Genomic DNA, 18,850 nt, shown 5'->3' with positions numbered 1-18,850 from the left:
AAAAAAATGTGGTACATATACACCAGGGAATACTATGCAGCCATAAAAAAAGAATAAAATCATGTCCTTGGCAGCAACATGGATGCAGCTAGAGGCTGTTACCCAAAGCAAATTAATACAAGAAAAGAAAACCAAATACCACATGTTCTCATTTATAAATGGGAGCTAACCATTGAGAACATATGGACACAAACAATGAAATTACAGATCCTGGGGCCTATTTGTGGGTGGAGGGTAAGTGATGAAAAACTACCTATCATTGCCTGGTTGACAAAATTATCTGTACACAAAACCCCTGTAAGATGCAATTTACCCATGTAACAAACGTGCACATGTACTCCCTGAACCTAAAATACATGTTGGAAAGAAAAAAAAAAAATAGCAGTCAGGATGGGCCTCATTAAGAAGGCAAGACTTGAGCACAAACTTGTAGGAGGTGAGTGAGTATCTGCAGGAGGGGCCTCCTGAAAGAGGGAAAGGTTAGCGCCAACACCCTACAATGGGAGCAGGCCTGAGTGTTGAGTTGCTCCAGCCTAGCATGGCTAGAGTAACACAAGTATAAGGAAGACTTGATGGGCAAAAACTCAAAGAGGAAACAGCAGTCAGATGATGCATGGCCCTAGTGCACATGTTAAGGACTTTTGACTTTTACTCTCATTGAACACTATGATAGGATTTTGAGCAGAGGAATAAAATGATCTGCCGTTTTAGAAGAATTACTCTGAGAATAAAATTTCCAGTGGCAAGTATAGAAGCAGACTAACCTGAGCAAAACCTACTACAGGGATCCAGGTGGCAGAGAATGGCTGAAAGTCAAATGAGAAAGAGTTGAAGAGAATAAACGGCACAACTAAGAGATTAGCACAACTCTTGACTACAAAGCTGCAAACACAAAATTCAGTGCAGAGCCTGGAGAGTGCTCATGTGAGTGAGAGGCCCTGAAGCTTTAGTTCTGTCATCAGCCCTACACATCCACCTCTTTATCAGCCAAGGTCCCTAGCCTTGTGGGTTGGGTGGATGGTGAGGTGCTTACCAAGTTGGGTACCCAGGAGGAGATGAGAGTTTGCAAGCAGGAAGAAGACAGATCACGCATTCCATTGTGAGATTTTTGAGATTCATGGGTCAGTGCAATGCCCAAGTGAAAATGGGCCTGGCTTTCCATGCTTCTAACGATACTGCCCAGAGCTACCAGGATGACCTTTCCTTTGTTTTTTTTGAGACAGAGTCTCGCTCTGTCACCAGGCTGGAGTGCAGTGGTGTGATCTCGGCTCACTGCAACCTCCACCTCCCAGGTTCAAGTGATTCCCCTGCCTCTGTCTCCCTAGTAGCTGGGACTACAGGTGCATGCCACCACACCTGGTTAATTTTTTGTATTTTAGTAGAGACAGATTTTCACCATGTTGGCCAGGATGGTCTCGATCTCCTGATCTTGTGATCTACCTACCTCTGCCTCCTAAAGTTCTGGGATTACAGGCATGAGCCTCCGCACCTGGCCAGGATGACCTTTCTAATAGACACATCTGATCAAATCACTTTCTAGCTTAAAAACCTCAGTGCTTTCCTTTGCCCATATTTCTTTAAAAAGAAATGGTTACTTACAGTCTAGCCCTGGCCTGTCTTTCCAGCCCTGTCTTCCTCCATTCCATCCCTGACACTGTTCCGTCTGACTTGCAACTCCCTATGTCTACAATGTCCTTCTCCAACTACTGAACTCCTCCACTCCCTACACTGCCCTGATCTAGCTTCTATGAAACCATGTCCCCACCCTGCACCTCCTCAAAGGCAGAACTAACCACATCCTCCTCTGCAGACTCAAAGCCCTCTGTACACAGTTCCATGAAATCTGCACCCAGAAACAAGAGCCCATAAGCCTGAGAGGCAGGGTCAACAATGGAGCAATTACGGAATTTAGAATTAGATCAACCTGGGTTAAAACACACACACTTGCTGTATATAACTTTAAGCATGTTGTTTAATTTCTCTAAGCTCAGCTTCTTATAAAAGTCATGCCTATTTTGTAGAATTGATGTCAAGATTAAATGAGATAATTTAAATCACCCCAAATAGGACCTGGCACACAACAGGTCTCCAAAAATTATCATTTCCCTCCAGACCCTGTTCCTCTTGGGAGGAACATGTTTTATTTATATTCTATATATGTCCCATTGTCACTGGTCACCAGCACGTAATAGGTGCTTGGTAGACGTTGAGCTGAATGAATGGACCCTGTCTTCTCAGAAATATTTACATCTACATTTTAGAAGTAAATGAGTTCAGAGATTAGGATAGAAATTCTAAAGTGGACATTGGCATGTAAATCCCCTTGGGTCTAATATCAAACCAACTGCTTCCCTTTGGCAGCCGCAGCAGAGCCCTTGTCTGTCTCTGGGGCGCATCCGGCCATCCTGCCTGTGAAGATCTCCCCCACTGCTCTTCGGAGCTTGCATTACACCATGCTTTTCTCACCTCCGTCTCAGCTGTGCTCCCACTCCTCAGCCTTGTTGGTTCTGTTTTCTTCTGCCATTTTCACCACACACCATACGGCTCCTTCCTTGCCTGCCTGAAGCCTGGAACTTCACAGCCTTCTCCAGGCTTCCCCAGGGCAACCTGGGCCCTCTGGGCCTGCTGACCACCCCCTTTAACTAGCAGCTTTACCCTGACGCTGACTCTGAAACCCAACACTGTTCTAAGGAGACGCAGGATACAGCCTTTCAGTAAATTCACTTCAGGGGCTGGGTCTGCCAGTTAACTATGAGCCCCGAGTGTTTTGAACAGGTGGTGAGCTTCCAAACACAATATGATCATGTGTTTAATCTTAGAATCGTGAGAGGCTAGTAGGGCAAATACAGAAAAATGCAATTTTACAGATTTTTTTCAACCTCCTCCAGCAGCCAGTGAGGCAGACTCCTGGTGCAGAGGATCCAGTACAAACTCTGGACCTTAGTTTCTTCATTTGGGAAACAGATAATAATACATGTCACACAGAGTTACTAGTTAATGTCATGCCTGTATTTGTTATCTAGCAATGCATAACAAATCAACCCAAAACTTTTAGCCTTACCAAAGCAATGTTGTTTATTAGCTCTTGCAGGTTTTGTGGGCCAGGAATTTGGGAGCAGCTGAGCTGAGCTAGTCTGACTCGCGGTCTCCCACGAGATTGAGGCAAGTCTGGTGAGTGGCTACAGCTGGGGTCAATCTCAAGGGTTCTTCATTCACACCTCTTGCTCCTGGGCTGGGAATACAAACAGCGAGCAGGGGCTGGAGTAGCTGTGGCTCCCCAGGCACCTCCCTCTATCCCTTTGGGCCCCTCCACAGGGTCCCTCCAAATGGACCCTTCAGGGCCTCTGGATTTCTTATGAGGTAGCTCAGGGCTCCAAAGGCACGTGTCTCACTTGAGAGAGAAACTGGTGAAACCGTATCATCTTTTCTGGCCTGGCTGGAAAGTCACACAGTAGCATCACTTCCATTGCCTTTTATTTGTTAGAAGCAAGTCACTACCACCAAACTATATTCTAGGTGAGAGGAATTAGACCCCTCCTTCTTTTGAAAGAGTGCTGAAAAATTGTGGACGTCCTTTAAAAACACCATAGTATACACGCCCAGTCCTCAATAAGTAGCAATTTTTTGCATGTATCAGATGATTTGAAAAATAAGACAAAAAAATGCCTCTGTGCCCTATCATTCCTATCTTCACTCTTCACAAACACACTCACCATGAAACAATGTGAAAGTACTTAGCAATTTAGACAAAAAGATAAAAGGAAGCATAAAAAGGGGAAGCAAAAATAATGATCGTTGACATTTATTGATCACTTGCTCTGTGGCAAGCCCAGTGTTAAATGCCTTACATACATTATGTATTTTAATCCTCAGAACAATCCCAGGGGTTTTATCATTAACCCCCTTTTACGGAGGAGAACTCCAGAGTCTACCAATATTATGTGCATTGTCCAAGATTAGGCAGTTTAGTAAAGACATAACAAGGAGTGGAATGCAGGCAAGCTGACCCCAGAGCCTGTGTGCCCAATCACTATGCACACTGCTAAGATCATCTTAGCTCAGATAAGCAGCTAGGAAACCTTTGGCTTAAATTTTCCCTCCCTTGGAAACTCCAATTTGAGAGGCAGTGTATTTGAGGGAGCAGGTGGAATAGAACCCAGGAATTCAAAAGGTTCTTGAGTCTGGAAAGAGAAATGCCAGGTTGTTGTTGATGAGGAGGGAGCTCAAGAAGAAGTATAGGAACCCTGCCAGACAGCCAGATAGGAGGGAGGCCTGGCCCCACTCAGCCACTTGCTGGGCTCTCCCACGTGCTTAGCAGACAAGGCCTTGAACAGTCTAACAAGGGTCTCTTCCGCCACCACTGTGCCAGCTTAGCTATCTCAAACTTGTGCAGTTTAGCACCACCTCCTACTTCTCCTCCCACCAGGAATAATTCAGGGGATTCCCCACAGCCTCTCCTTCAGGATGTGGAAACCACCCCAGGTGTCCTGAAACTTTGCTGGGTGATTAAACAGGAAGAGAGCATTGAACAGGGACTGAAAAAAATCTCGTCATCAGATTCCATCCTTCTAGTAAGGCCTTGGGGGAGGCACTAAGGGGATGGAGCACAGTTCTCTCCAGGGCCCACAAGAACGTCATGTGGCCCACATCCTGGACCCAGGCCCACGGAGGTGCTGCCACAGGTAGAGATGAGCTGTGGTCTCACTTGGGGCTCCTGAGACCTAGAGCAGTGCCTATTGCAGTTGGCCACACTTAGGTCCCCACCCCTGCCTCCTCCAGTATCTCATTCCTTGGATGCCTTCTGAGATCCACTCCTGGGTGTCCAGGGCCCTGTCTTCATTTGTTACTCTCTATCCCTGTTGTCTGAACTTATTTTACACTGTAGTTGCCCTCAGAAACTATAGAGACTTTCTTCTCTCCTACTATAGGATAGCCTTCAAAGTATTCCTAACTCAATATATTCAAAGACCATCATTCAAAAAATGTTTATGAAGCACATACTATGTGCCAGACATAGTTCTAGGTACCAGGGATTCCACAAGGAACAGGATGGCAAAGTCCCTGGCCTCCCTGAGCTTACAGTCCAGGGAGGTTTAACAAAAGGAGAATTTAGATTTCACCAAAATATAGCCCAGGTAAGTGGAGCACAGGAGAAACATTCAAAATAATGTCAGTAATTTTCCTTTCACATCTAAGTGCAGCCTGCCAGGGTTTGTGAAGCATAATGGAAGTGAGATGCCGTCTCTGGCACTGAACGACGGCCTGCAGCAAGTCACCTGGCCTTTCAGTCATCCTTCAAGGGTCACCTGTGCAGCCTCGGAATTCACCTACATAGACCTCACCTGTGGCAGGAATGTAGCCTGTGCTTGGCTTCTGTCATCACTCCCTGCCTGCACTTTCCAGCCAGAGGATTTGTAGGAGAGGAAAGCTGCCACATCCACCCAAGGTGCTTCCTTTTGCTTTGACCTCTCCCCTGTTTGCAACAGTGATCTCACGGACCTTTGCAAGCTCTGTCGACAGACTGCTTCTAGGAGCAGGTGTTTGGCTGTTTGGTATCACATGGGACACAAGCCTTGCCAGGGTTGGCATAGCCTCACTTTAAATTGAACGTTTGCATGGTGGGAAGAGCTAAATAATTGAACCGTTAAGTAGGTAAAAGAGGAGTTTTACATTGAGAACAAGACATTTTAAAAACTAGAATGAAAATTTCACATGAATTTCAAAGTTAAGAACATAGGAAGTCAAATAAATTTCAGCTTTCTGGCTGGCAGCTTTAGGCTTTGCCTCCACACCCCAACCAATTCTACAGGGGATTCACTTTCCCTCTCCTCTGCCCTACATTATAGATTGGTTTGGAAAGTTCTGATAGGAGACATGCACTCTCATGGTGCCCTTATCTTTGGGATAACCTCTCCCAGATACTCTCTAAGCAGGGATAGGCAGGCGGGAGCAAAAGAGGCAGCTTGGCTCAGCTGTTAGCATACTCTTACAGCAGCAAACCCAACTAGAAGTGGCCCTGAGCAACAAGGACAAATTATTATCTCTCACAACGACAGCTTCCATAGTAAAGAAGCTCCAAAGTTTCCTTAAATGAGAAGCTCAAAAATGTCATCAGTGACCCAGATTTTTTTCCATTTTCTCTCTCTGCCATTCTCAGCTTGTTGATGTTTGTTCGTGTAGTATCCCGACATTCGAGCATCATATACGCGCACAATGATAAGGGGGGGCAGGAAGAGAGGCAGCACTCCTACTCCGAGTCCTTTTTAGAAAACAAGAACTTCCCCAATAGGTTCTGCCACCCTAGCAGATCTCCCCTGGTATGTACCTCATTGGACAGAATCATAGCACAAAATTATAGGCAGGAGGAATAGAATTTCTGTAATTGGCTTATCTAATGCAGATTCTTCCACCTCCTAGAGGTGTCTCTCCCTGAAGAGTGTGGCCACTGATACTGGAGCCAAATCAAGGTTCAGCTGGTAAGGCAGAGTGCAGGGAATAGTTGTCAGCAGCCTTGCAGCCACTGAAATGTGACCTCAACACCTTCATCTCCCCATCACCCACCATCACAAAGAGTCCTGTGGGAAAGCAGGATGATTAATGGGGGAAAAATGAATGTCAAGTGGCTTTCAGTTCCTGAGATGAAAGAGCTTTGTTATGCTTTTGTTTTTAATCATCTGGTGTATGCAACACTTCATTAGGCAAATCCAGTAGGTTGCTTTCCCAATTTGGAAAAGTTTTATCAACTTTGTCAACTTGGAAGAAAGCAGCAGAACAAGGTCTGCCGAGCCTGACCTCTTCCACTGAGTGGGCTATGGATATGCCTCCCCACTGAGTGGCTGTGGCACATACTTGTATGCCAGGGTCACTGGGAAGTATCATCAGAAGCACAGAACAAGAAGGCTGGGTCTTAGTGCTCATCCAATCTCCTGAATGCTATGCATCTAATTACACAGAGAAGCAGGTGGAAGAGCAGACAGGAAAGGGCTTGCTCAGGGTCAGGCAGCAGAGTGGCAGAGGCAAGAGGGGAGCCCCATGTGGTGTTCATCTGCTTTCACAAAGCCTCTTAGCTCCAGCTCAGGCCCACCTGGCTAAACAGCCTTCTTACAATTCTATAAATACCTTCAAATAACCAGAGTCCCAGATCACAGACCACAAGAATAGGACACGAAGCTGAGAGGCAGATGGGGGGAAGGGAATTGGGGTGACCTTCCTGATGTATAAACATTCCCCAAAACATATAGACAGTGGGCATATCTAATGTTGAAGCTGAATAGAAGGAGCTAGTTCATCTTCTTTACCTGAAGTGGATAAGTTGCAAGACACCAAAGGAAGGAAAGCAGTGAAAAGAGAATTTTTTTAAACCATCCAGTTAAAAATAAATATGATACCAGATCCCAACAGACGAACATGAGTTTAACTACAGAAAAAGAAAAGGCCTTTGTTCTTCCTTCACATTCTCCATAGACCTAGACAAAGCTGCCCAAATATCTCATAGGCTCTAAAAACTTCCTTTCAGAAGTCCTACTTTTTATTGTATCAAGCATATTAAGATACACACATATCACACATTAAAAATAATTGATATACAACACAGCAAGAGTTGTGTTGCAGTTGATTCATTGAAAAGAAATATTTCATAGACATTAACTTAAACATTCATTTCTTTTTTTATTTTGCAGTTTTCTTTATATGTTTTGTGTTTACATTTTCACCATGTCTCACACGTTGCAAATATTTTAACAGACCCTTGAAAAGATATAAATCCTAGACCCTATGCTTACAGCATTAAATGGATAAAATGAGAAACCATGGATCTTTAGACCCTGCCACTCCATAGAGAGGGAGTGGTGGGAGTTGAGTTGAGCCAGGCACTCTTAACATCTGTTACCGACCTTAGCAATATGCCTAACAGGACTGATTTGCATCTGTGTAATACTTTGTACCTTACCCAGATCTCTTGTATATTTGATTTCATTTGATTCTCTTCAACAGCTTAGGATATAGACACTAAATTAGTTGTATTTATAAGAAAAATTTCATTTACAGTGATTAACTTGTTCAGCATCATGCGACTAGTAAGTGAAGAACCCCAAGTTTAAAGGTCTTACTGTTCTTATAATCATCTGCATTGGATCACAACAAGCTGCCTTCAATTGTACATTGGCAAACATCTCCTGAGTTTTGTCCTGTATGACTGAGAAGGAATGAGCCATCTCAGGGTCTGATCCCTTTGGATAAGGTGCACTGGAGGAGGAAGCCTGAAGGAGAGAGAGCAATGTCTGGGATAACCAGCAGACCCACTAAAGGATTAAGGAGTGTCCTATCTTGGTTCGTTTGAGCTGCTATAACAAAATACTACAGGTTGGGTAATGTATAAACAATCGAAATTTATTTCTCTTCGTTCTGGAAGCTGGGAAGTCCAGGATCAAGACACAGCAGGATTAGTGTCTGGTGAGGGCTGCTGTCTGCTTCCAAGATGGTGCCTTGTTGCTACACCCACCAGTGGGGAGGAACACTGTGTCCTCACATGGCAGAAGGGTAAGAACAGGCACCTTTCAACCTTTAGCCCTCTCTTAAGGGCTAAATTACTAAATCTTAGTAATTGCATTCATGAGGGGAGAGCCCTTGTGACTTAATTACTTCTCAAAGGCCATATACCTCTTAATATTATTGTATTGGGGATTAAATTTCAAAGTGAATTTTGGAAGGGACACCACCAAATAACAGTAACTCCTAACATAAGTCAAAGAAAGGATCCTCTTCTGGATGGTATTTTTAACATACCAGTAGTTGAGTGGTTAGAAACACAACTCAACACTCTGACCCCCTTCCTGTGGTTCAAGGCTTGAACCCCAAGAAGCATGAAGCCATTTAAGAGAGCTGATCTAAGACAGTGCTTGAGGTAATCAACCTGTTTTCTGTAATGGCTATGTTGATTCCTAAAATTGATAAGGCCTGTGTTTGTGACAGTGTCTTGGTATATAATAACCACCCAATCCATACCTGTGGAATAAAAAACTGAATCATGGGTGACTCAAACAGGGGATTTCTCTCAGTCCATCAATTCCACTCCCAGATGCTGCCATTACCAATAATACCAACCATTCCAGTGCCCATTCTAGTGAAAACCAAACCAAAGAAAAATATAAGGAAATCTATTGTGCGTGTTAGAGGCTGGGAAAGGAATTTAGGAACACACCACTAGACTTTTCTTTAGCTAAAGACATGACTGAACCCTATATAATCTCTAACAAGATAGTTGGGATCTTTGTGACATGTCTTATGTTATTGGGCAAAATGGAATCCCGCCAAAAGGAGTTTGAGAACCTTACTTCCAGGAGAAACAGGGTCAACTAGTTGGAATGGGACATTATTGGTTGGTATTCGTCAAGTCCAACCTGTTCATTCCGATAGAATAAAATCAAACATCTTGCTCAAGATGAAAGACTCAGATTCTGAATTCTGTCATGCTAGCCTACAATCTCAGAGGCATTTAAGCCTGAGCACCTGTTTTCTCTACACAAGTTCTATGGAATGCTCTTTTCCTTCCTATTCCACGCTTTGTATCAAAAAGGGGAACTATGACATTGGGGACAGGCCCCACCTCATGGTAATTTCAAAGTCTGGGAAATTACTATGGTATCCAGGGGTTCCAATATTTACTGTACAACTTTACCACCAATGATAGAAGCATAGGAGAACATGAACAAGCCATCCTGGCTGCCTGTTCTATTCAGGTACCTAGAATAATCCTGTGGGAAAAATAACACGGTGTAAGGAGAATCTCAGCATTCTTGTTCACCTCTTTGCTTGGCCAAGCCTCATTAACGACTCCTAAATTATCCTTCCAATTCTCATCCCTTGATCATATTGAATTCTGTGTGTGATATGCCAATTAGAAATCCAAAGTGGTGGTTATATGCAATTCAAGTGATTGTGTTGGTGTACTCTTTCTACCATTCCTACTATATTTTAAAGTCCTTGAGGACAGAGGCCATCCATATGTCTTTGAAGCCACCACATCTATCACAGTGTTAGGCATGGAATACACACCAATAAAGATGTACTTATTTTGACCCTGTGTCACTTTGGTTGTATCACTGAGGAAGTTAGGTGGGAAACTGAGTCAAATCTGAAGATTTCACAATTACTTCAATCAGAACTTCCTTTTAAAATGCTGGTTCATCAAGTTCTCTTTTGAAGGACAATTTATTATATTAATTGTGCTAATCTTGATATTGAAAATCACATACTTGACATAGCATTATTTATAGTCAGGCACAGTTCTTTCTAAAGCCTGGTGATTTCATAGGAAACCAAATATTCCTCCCTTATCATTCCCCCACAAGCATTCTTCCCTGTACTCTAGAAATGATATTACATAGTTTTTAGTAAGTGGTAGCAGGGTGGGGGAGCTGCCATTACAGCAAGGTTGACTTCCCAGCTTCAACCTCACAAACTCAAGTAGTCCTGCCACCTAGCCCCAGCCTCCCAAGTGGCTGGGACTGCAGGCATGTGCTACTGCAGCCAGCTGATTTTTGTATTTTTTGTAGAAATAGGGTTTCAATATGTTGCCTAGGCTGGTCTCGAACTCCCAGACTCAAGGGATCTTCCTGCCTTAGTTTCCCAAGGTGCTGGGATAACAGGTGTAAGCGACCACATCCAACTCCAATTTCATTTTCAAATACTCTCCCTCCCCTCAATATTCCAGCCACATGACCTGTCTTTTAATTCTTTGAACACTCAAGTCTATTCTTACCACAGTGTCTCAAAGTACAGTATATACCCCTCCAAGAAAGATTTTTCACAACTGATTCCTTGATCCTCAGGTCTTGTTTTAATGTGACCTCCTTCCTTGACCGTAAAAGTAAAGTAGGTTTGTCCCTCCACTTTTTGCCTCTTATTATCCAGTTTTTATCCTTTGAAGCACTTATTTGAATTTATAATTGAATATTTTATCACCTTCTCTGTCTTTTTCAGACTATAAACTCCTAAGAGCAGAGATATTTGTCTTGTTCATGACGGCATCTCTAGTGTCTATCACAGAGCATAGCACAAAATAGGACCTCAATAACATTTTGTGAGTTTTTTTTTTTTTGAGACAGCATTGCTCCATCGCCTAGGCTGGAGTGCAGTGGCACAATCTCAGCTCTCCGAAACCTCTGCCTCCTGGGTTCAATCAATTCTCATGCCGCAGCCTCCTGAGTAGTAGTTAATAAATATTTTTTGAATGAATGAATGAACAAATGCTTTAAGAGAGATTTATCCTTTGCTCTCTGATTTGCTTTCCTATTTGCCCACTTTAGATTCTTCCTGGAGGCTGAGGAGCATTGTCTTCCATTCAGAGGATTCCTTTAGCAAATACAGATAAATTAGTTTGGTGGAGGTGGAGGTGGGAGAGAAGTTGGGTAACTAATTTGTTCCTACCTACAGGATAAGGTATGAAATGTACCAAGAATGAAGAAAAATGTGCCGAATGCAGGTTGGGGGTCATGGTGAATTCAAGAACCCAGTTCCAGGGAGTAGAAATTTATCCTTACAATCTAAAGGAACTACTAATTTGGAGCTGTCCATAGCTCTGTAGGTGAAAGATTATAATCCCTACCAAACAGGTCATATGCCATCCCTGGGTAAGACCAATCATGGGTTGTATCATTTTGAAAAGATTACGTAAGCCCTACCTAGCAGAAGAGAGTTCCTGAGTCCCTCAGGAAAAGACAATGTAGACCAGGAACTGCCTTCCCCATACTCCTCAGTCTATCTGAGCCCAAAGTAGGGTACCAAGCAGCCCCCTGGCATTCATTGAGTATTGCTGATAATGACCTTATTTAGATAGCATGTTTGGGGAGACTGGACCCCTGGTTTGATTTTAACTTTCCATAGAATTCTAACATCAGGTGTTTCACTACCAAATGTACCAAATCTCAGCTCAGCATATGTGGACAGAAGAAAGCTGCCATCCTACCACAGTTTGTTTTCCCTCTAAGATTTCTATTTTCTTTCATTCATTTTTTTTAAATTTGAGACAGGATTTTGCTGGGTCACCCAGGCTAGAGTGCAGTGATGTCATCATAGATCACTGCAGTCTCGAACTCCTGGGCTCAAGTAATCCGCCCACCTCGGCCTTCTGAGTAGCTGGGACTACAGGTGCTCACCACCATACCTGGCTACTTTTTTTTCTCTGAGATGGGGTTCTAAGTATGTTTCCCAGGCTGGTCTCAAATTCAGATTCCTAGTGTCAATTGTTTTAGGTACTGCACAACTGTCTGGCAGTGATATCACTGGGCTCTGTGGTTTCTAGCAATGCTAACGGAATGTTTATGAAACACTCTCCATCCTTGGCTAGATCCTTACCTCACAAAGTTGGCAAGATGAGAGTCACACTTTGAAATCACATTTGTGCAAAAATTGCTGCAATCAGCTAATGACTTCCTGGCTTGAATCCCTTCTTGGTATCCAGAAAGTCAGCAACAATGAATCCTGTCTCCTGTCAAATGGGACGAGACCTTTCTTTGCTACCTATTGGATGTATTCTTTTTGAACCAGCTCGATCTTAGGAAACAGTCTTCCCTTCAGTAGCAGGTCTTTGAAGAACATTAGCAGAGAAGTTTCTTCAGGAGACAGACCAACCAGTACTGCTAGCCAAACATGGCTGCCTTCTTTCTCCTTTCACATGTGAGAAAGAAAGGAGTTTTTTTGATTTGGTGCTATGGTTTGGATATCTGTTGCTTCCAAAAGTCATATCAAGATTTGAACACCAATGTTGGAAATGGGGCCTAATGGAAGGTGTTTGGGTCATGGGGGTGGATTCCTCATGAATAGAGCAATGCCCTCCCTAGGAGGTGAGTGAGTTCTGACTCTATTAGTTCCCATGAGAGCTTTTTGTTTAAAAGACACTGGCACCACCAACCTTTCTCTTGCTTTGTCTCTCACCATGTGATCTCTGCACATGCTGGCTCCCCTTCACTTTCCACCATGAGTGGAAGCTTCCTGGGGCCCTCACTAGATGCAAATACCCAATCTTGAACTCTTCAGTCATCAGAATTGTGATCCAAATGAATCTCTTTTCTTTATAAACTACCTAGTTTCTGATATTCCTTTACAACAACACAAAATGGACCAAGACACTCAGCTTCCCAGGCAACGTCAACTTTCCGAACAAAGTCTGTGTAAGATGATTTGGGTAGCAAATTATAGAAGACCTAACCAAAAGTAGCTTAAACAATAAGGACGTTTATTATTGTGCATAACATGAAGTGTAGAGGTAGAGCAATTTCAAGGTGGATTAATTCGCTGACATAGATACAGCATGGGTCCAGCCCAGCTATTCTGCAGTTTTCCTCCACAGTCCTAAGATCTTCTGTGGGTCAGGTCTCATATGCTATCAACAATCTTCAGAGGCAGAAAAAGAGAATGTTCTAATCTTGTGCCCCTCCATCAGATGTCCCCCTATCTTTCCTTGTCAAGAATCGGCATAGTTTACCCCTGATTAAACAATCACCAGACAAGAAAAGGCCACCATAAATTGGCCTAAACCAATGGAGATTTACCATCTATGGTTGGGTAGAGACCAATTCTTAAAAAGAACATGACCCCTCAAAGGAGGGTTACTAAAATCAGGGTGTTGATAGAAAGGTAGAAAGGGGGAAATTACTCCCTGGTGGGCAACCAACAGTGTCTGCAACAGAGGAGGTTGGACATGTTGACCTCTAAGTAGCAGGTAATGAGTAAAATTACTCCAATTTTATGCTTAGCAAAATAAGCCAATGTAAGACAAGGACCCTTCTTAATCAGAGCTACAATTTGGTTGCAGAGATAAAGCCTTTTCGAAAGCATTAGCATAAGATGACTTTATAATCATTACCCATATGGGCTGCAACAGAAGCAAAGCACTACCAAAATCTTCTAGTATAGAAGAGGTTAAAGTAAGCTCACCAGTGCAAAACAAACAAAATCTTCTTGTAATGCTAGGTCACAAGGTTTGTACACATCCTAATTCCAGATAAATGTCAAGAGTGAAATGGTAATATTTGGCATCAATTTCAGTCTCTGTTACAAAATTGACCAATGCCTCCCTCTGGAGAATACAATACTTTTATTAATGGACAAAAACACACAATTCACAACTTCCCCAGAGACTCTGCTAAGGTTTCATAAAGATTTAGTTTTTTTCTTTTTTTTTTTTTTTTTTAGCTTGAAAACTTCTAATTCCTTGCAAAAGAAATAAATAGGTAAGAGAACTGTATGGCCCTGAAGACATGCCAATAAGTTTCCCTTGCCAAGATTTATATTAAACAAAAAATTTTATGATCAAATTGTTGCTCACTGGTGACTCATTATTCATTTATGTAACCTTAGGTTGGCCAGTCTCTCTCCCATTCATGCTCTCTGAGGTCTGGCAGGACCAGAGGTGCTCAAAGCTTAGGTCTCCACTGCTTGGTATTCTCAGAAGGGCCGATAAGGGAGTACTTTAGGCAGAATTATGTTCCCCCTAAGAGTCACATGTTGATGATCTAACCACTGGGACCTCAGAATGTGACTATATTTGGAGTGAGGGTCCTTTAAAAGGTGACTGAGTTAAAATGAGGTCATTAGAGTGGGCCCTAATCCATTTTGACTATTGTCCTTATAAGAAGAGGAAATTGGGACACAAAAAGAGATACCAAGGGCACACAACTGAGACACCATGTGAAAACATAGGGAGAAGTCAAGGAGAGAGGCCTCAAGAGAAACCAAACCTGAAGACACCTTGGTGTTGGTCTTCCAGCCCCCAATACTGTAAGATAGTAAGTTTCTGTTGTTTAAGCCAACCAGGCTGTGTATTTTGTTATGGCAGCTCCAGTAAATGAACACAGGGAGCAAAGGGGCATAACCTCAGGAAGCTTCCTTTAATTTCTCTACCTCCTCCATCCCAGGAAGTCCTCACCATTCAGTCTTACCTTTACACTGCTGCTGGCCTTCCAACAGCTGCGGGGTCCTCAGCCCATGACGAATGCAAACTGACGCTCAATTCCTCAGCGATGAACACTGAACACTGTCCACATTACAAAATCTCTTCCTTCCCTGACTCTGCTTCTCTTCGGAGAAGACTAGGGTGTGTTCTGGACTCAGGCCACAGAAGCAAATTTACCCTATAAGAGCCTGGAAAAGAAGCAGTAAGTCACGGAGCTGCAGTTCAATTACAAACAAACTCACCTGAGAAAACAGCAAGGAGTTTTCACAGGGCAGGCCAATTACCTAAAGCACGTCTCCACTCTGTGTTGTCTAAGAGAATAAGGCTCCTACCCCTCAGCAAGAGCTGGCTGGAAACAGAGGGATCAGGTAAGTAAACCTTCAGGAAGACTGAGTTTCAAATGTGGGTCCCTGCCAGACAGGGATTGTATGTCCTCAAATAGATACTCCTCCCTGTGACCCATGATATCAGCAGCGTGTGGCCCTTTTACAGGGAGAAGTGGAAATACCAATCTACAGTTAGGAACTGGGGATTACTATGAGAGAAGGGAGGAAGAAACACACAGTGTCTAAAAGTTAGCAGACTACCAGACTTAAAAGTCCTGATCCATCATTTACTAACTACACAGCCTGAACATATTTTTCCACATCTCTAAACCACCATCTACTCATTTTTAAAAATGGGAATATGGCCGGGCACGGTGGCTCGTGCCTGTAATCCCAGCACTTTGGGAGGCCAAGGTGGGTGGATCACGAGGTCAGGGGTTTGAGACCATCTTGGCCAACATAGTAAAATCCCATCTCTACTAAAAAAAATACAAAAAAAAATAGCTGGGTGTGGTGGCAAGCACCTGTAATTCCAGCTCTTTGGGAGGCTGAGGCAGAAGAATCACCTGAACCCAGGAGGCGGAAGTTGCAGTGAGCCGAGATTGCACGACTGCACTCCAGCCTGGGCAACGGTGCAAAACTCCGTCTCAAAAAATAAATAAATAAAGGGAATACTAGTAGCTATCTCAACGAACTGTTGGATGGAATTATTATAGTAAAGCTAGCAGATTATAGGGTACATAGGCAAGTGAATGGCAGCAACAACAACAGCAATAGTGTTGGTAGTTGTTAATAAAATGAATGATCAAGCAGAATTTAGCATTTCAAGAGCTCTGACGATAGGGCTGAGCTCTGCACTTCTTGGTGATAGTAGAGGTAAAAAGGAGGAAGTCGAGATGTGGGTGAGGAAGCTGGCGGCCAGGTCAGAAGGTCCTTCTGGAGTGGAGGAATGTTGAGTGGAGATAAGACCTTCAGATAGAGGGAGAGGTTGTAGGGAAACCTTCTTGTGGTACAGGATTTTCTCTCCAATTTTAGCTTAGTATGTTAATGAAATGAGTTAATGCTCTCCTCCTTAGAAACAGTCAAGTTACTTCATCTCAGAAATAATCTTTTGCAGGAACCATCACACTTAGAATCATAACAACAAAACTACCTCAGATACATGCCATGGCAATAGCCCAAGACACAGAGCTCTCAAAAGTACCAGAGCCTACTATTTTGAGTAGATTGAAAAGTAGGAGCCCCTCTAAGTTCAGTCAACAATCAGGCCCCGAGTTGCAGAGTCCTTCTAGCCAAGGAAGTTCATCTGGAAAGCAAGCCACCCAGAGAAAGTAAGCCAGCCAGACACTCACTGACTAGCCCAGCATCAGCAGTGTGCTTGGTTGCTTCTCAGACTGAAAGCTGGACTAGGGAGACCAGTGCTAGAAAACGAATCATAAAGCATGAAGGGCATTTTCTTTTCCATTAACAGAACATTCACACAGTCACTAGTATCTATAAAAGTCAGCAGCTGTCAATAAAGAAACGATTATCCAACAACAACAAAAAAATTACAGTGAAACCATTTACTAGGGAAATAATTCAAATTTGAACCTCATTATAAATCTGTATTAAATGATCTCCATATGGATTAAGGATTTAATATTTCTATAAAGAAAGAAAAGGGGAGGAGGAGAAGGAAGGAAAGGAGGGGCAGGAGGAGGCAGAGGGGCATAAACAAGCTAGAAGAAAATTTAAGTGTGTATTTAACTTATCTTGGGCTGCTGTAGCAATTTTAAAATATGGCCACAGATTCCATGCTATACCATATTCCATGAAACCCAATTGAATGTGAGTAGGCTTGAGACTGCTTTCACCAACAGAGTAGCTAACATCCAAGGCTTTGTCATAAAAGGCATTCCTCTTTGGTTCAGCTTCCTCTTTGGTTCCTAGAACACTTGCTTTTGGAGTCCTGGGCTGCCAAGTAAAGGTTCTAACTACCCCAAGATCACTGGATGACCCACCATCCCCACCAAGTTTCCAGACACGTGAGCTACTCCACCTTGGACTCTCCAAACTAGCCCATCCACCAGGTAATTAACATTGAATGACTTCTGTCACCACCACAAGTAATGCAGAAAACCCACCAGCCGAGCCCTGCTCAAATCCTTAACTTACAAAAATTATAAAATATAATAAAGGGGTTGTTTTAAGCTATTACATTTTGAGGTCACTTGATATGCAGTAATAGATAAAACTGGACTGGTACAGAAGGACCCCCAAGCCCAAAAGCTCTTTAGGAATCCAAGGAAATAATAATAGATTTGAAACTGTAGACTGCTCTATGTCAAAAGTAATCACCACGAACAAAATTAAAAGGCAATGACAAACTTGAGAACCATCCTTGTAATACATCTAACAAGCAAGTAGAAAAGCACAACAGAAAAAAAATGTACAAATAACAAAAAGCAGTTATCAGAAAAAAGTTAAGACAGAAAAAGAGAAATGATATTTAATTTTAATAGCAATTACTAATAAAATAAATATGAATTAGATAATATGATACCTTTTGCCTTTAAATTTGTGAAGATTTTTTAAATGATAACATTCAGTACCTACAAGAGTGCATTGTAGCAGAAATTTACATACCACTGGTGGGAATGTAAATTGGTAATCTTTCTGGAGAATAATCTAATTATAAAATCAAATCAAAAGCCTTAAATGCCTTTTGCTCAAGTAATCCCAGTTCTAAAACTTAATGAGACATGTGGCCAAACATTTCTTACATTCTCATCACAGCACTATTTATAATAATGAAAAGTTATGAACAACAAAACATTTAACGGTAGAACTGTTGCTAAATTTCACATAATGAAATACAATGAAGCTATCAAAAGTCATGCTCTCTCCAAAATATTCATTGCCAGGGGAATACATTTATGATATAATTAAAGTGGAAAAAAGTAGTTAAAAGTATGCAAAAAGAATAGCCACAGCATCATTTACATACATGATAGGCAGATTTTAAAAATGAATGAAAGGAGCATGCTAAAATATTAACAGTAGTCTCTGGATAAAGGGTTTAAATATGATTTCCTTCTTTCTTCTTGGCTGTGTTTTCCTAATTTTCCAACAGGAAACTATATTAATTTTATAATCAGAAGAGCAGTTTTCTTTTCAGTAAATAATTTTTTTTAGTTTTGCCGCACCCCAACAAACTTGAACGCAGGATTTCAAGCACTAAAGTTTTCCCAGAAGCCAGGAATGCTCCCCCAGAGACCTGCTGTGGTCTGTTTTAGAGGTGTCTGCTTTCTAAGCCATGCCACATGGATCCCCAAGTTCCAACGTTATCTCTCTCTCTCCCTTTTCCCCACTATACCTCCTGACCACATCCCCCTACGCAAGTAAAGATTCTTATTCCTTAAATGCCCTTCTGTTAGCATGGAAATCACAAAAAGACACCCTTAAGCCAAATAGGGTCTGTAGATCTTTCTTTGATGCCCCTTTCCAAATGTGTTAATTTTCGTTTTGCTAGTTGTCAATATTAAAAAATAAGGAGAGATTTTCACTTCCAGGAAGATGGAATTGACAT

At 42.4% G+C, this 18,850-nt stretch overlaps 1 long non-coding RNA gene across 2 annotated transcripts in view; it reads right to left on the bottom strand.

Moving 5' to 3' along the window:
- The window catches only part of LOC116560177, a 71,020-nt gene that overhangs the window by 12,433 nt on the left and 39,737 nt on the right, over positions 1–18,850 (bottom strand). For both annotated transcript variants that reach the window (XR_004272838.1, XR_004272837.1), the window contains exons 3-4: positions 14,940–15,141; positions 3,062–3,232 (exon numbers count right to left, since the gene is read on the bottom strand). This is a non-coding gene — a long non-coding RNA (uncharacterized LOC116560177). The remainder of the gene's footprint in view (positions 1–3,061; positions 3,233–14,939; positions 15,142–18,850) is intronic.

Source organism: Sapajus apella, unplaced genomic scaffold, assembly GCF_009761245.1.
Source record: "Sapajus apella isolate SASKATOON/1434 unplaced genomic scaffold, GSC_monkey_1.0 scaffold25, whole genome shotgun sequence".
Classification (NCBI taxonomy): Eukaryota; Metazoa; Chordata; class Mammalia; order Primates; family Cebidae; genus Sapajus; species Sapajus apella.
Note: the sequence above shows the minus strand (reverse complement) of the source record. Positions and strands in the feature narration are given on the sequence as shown.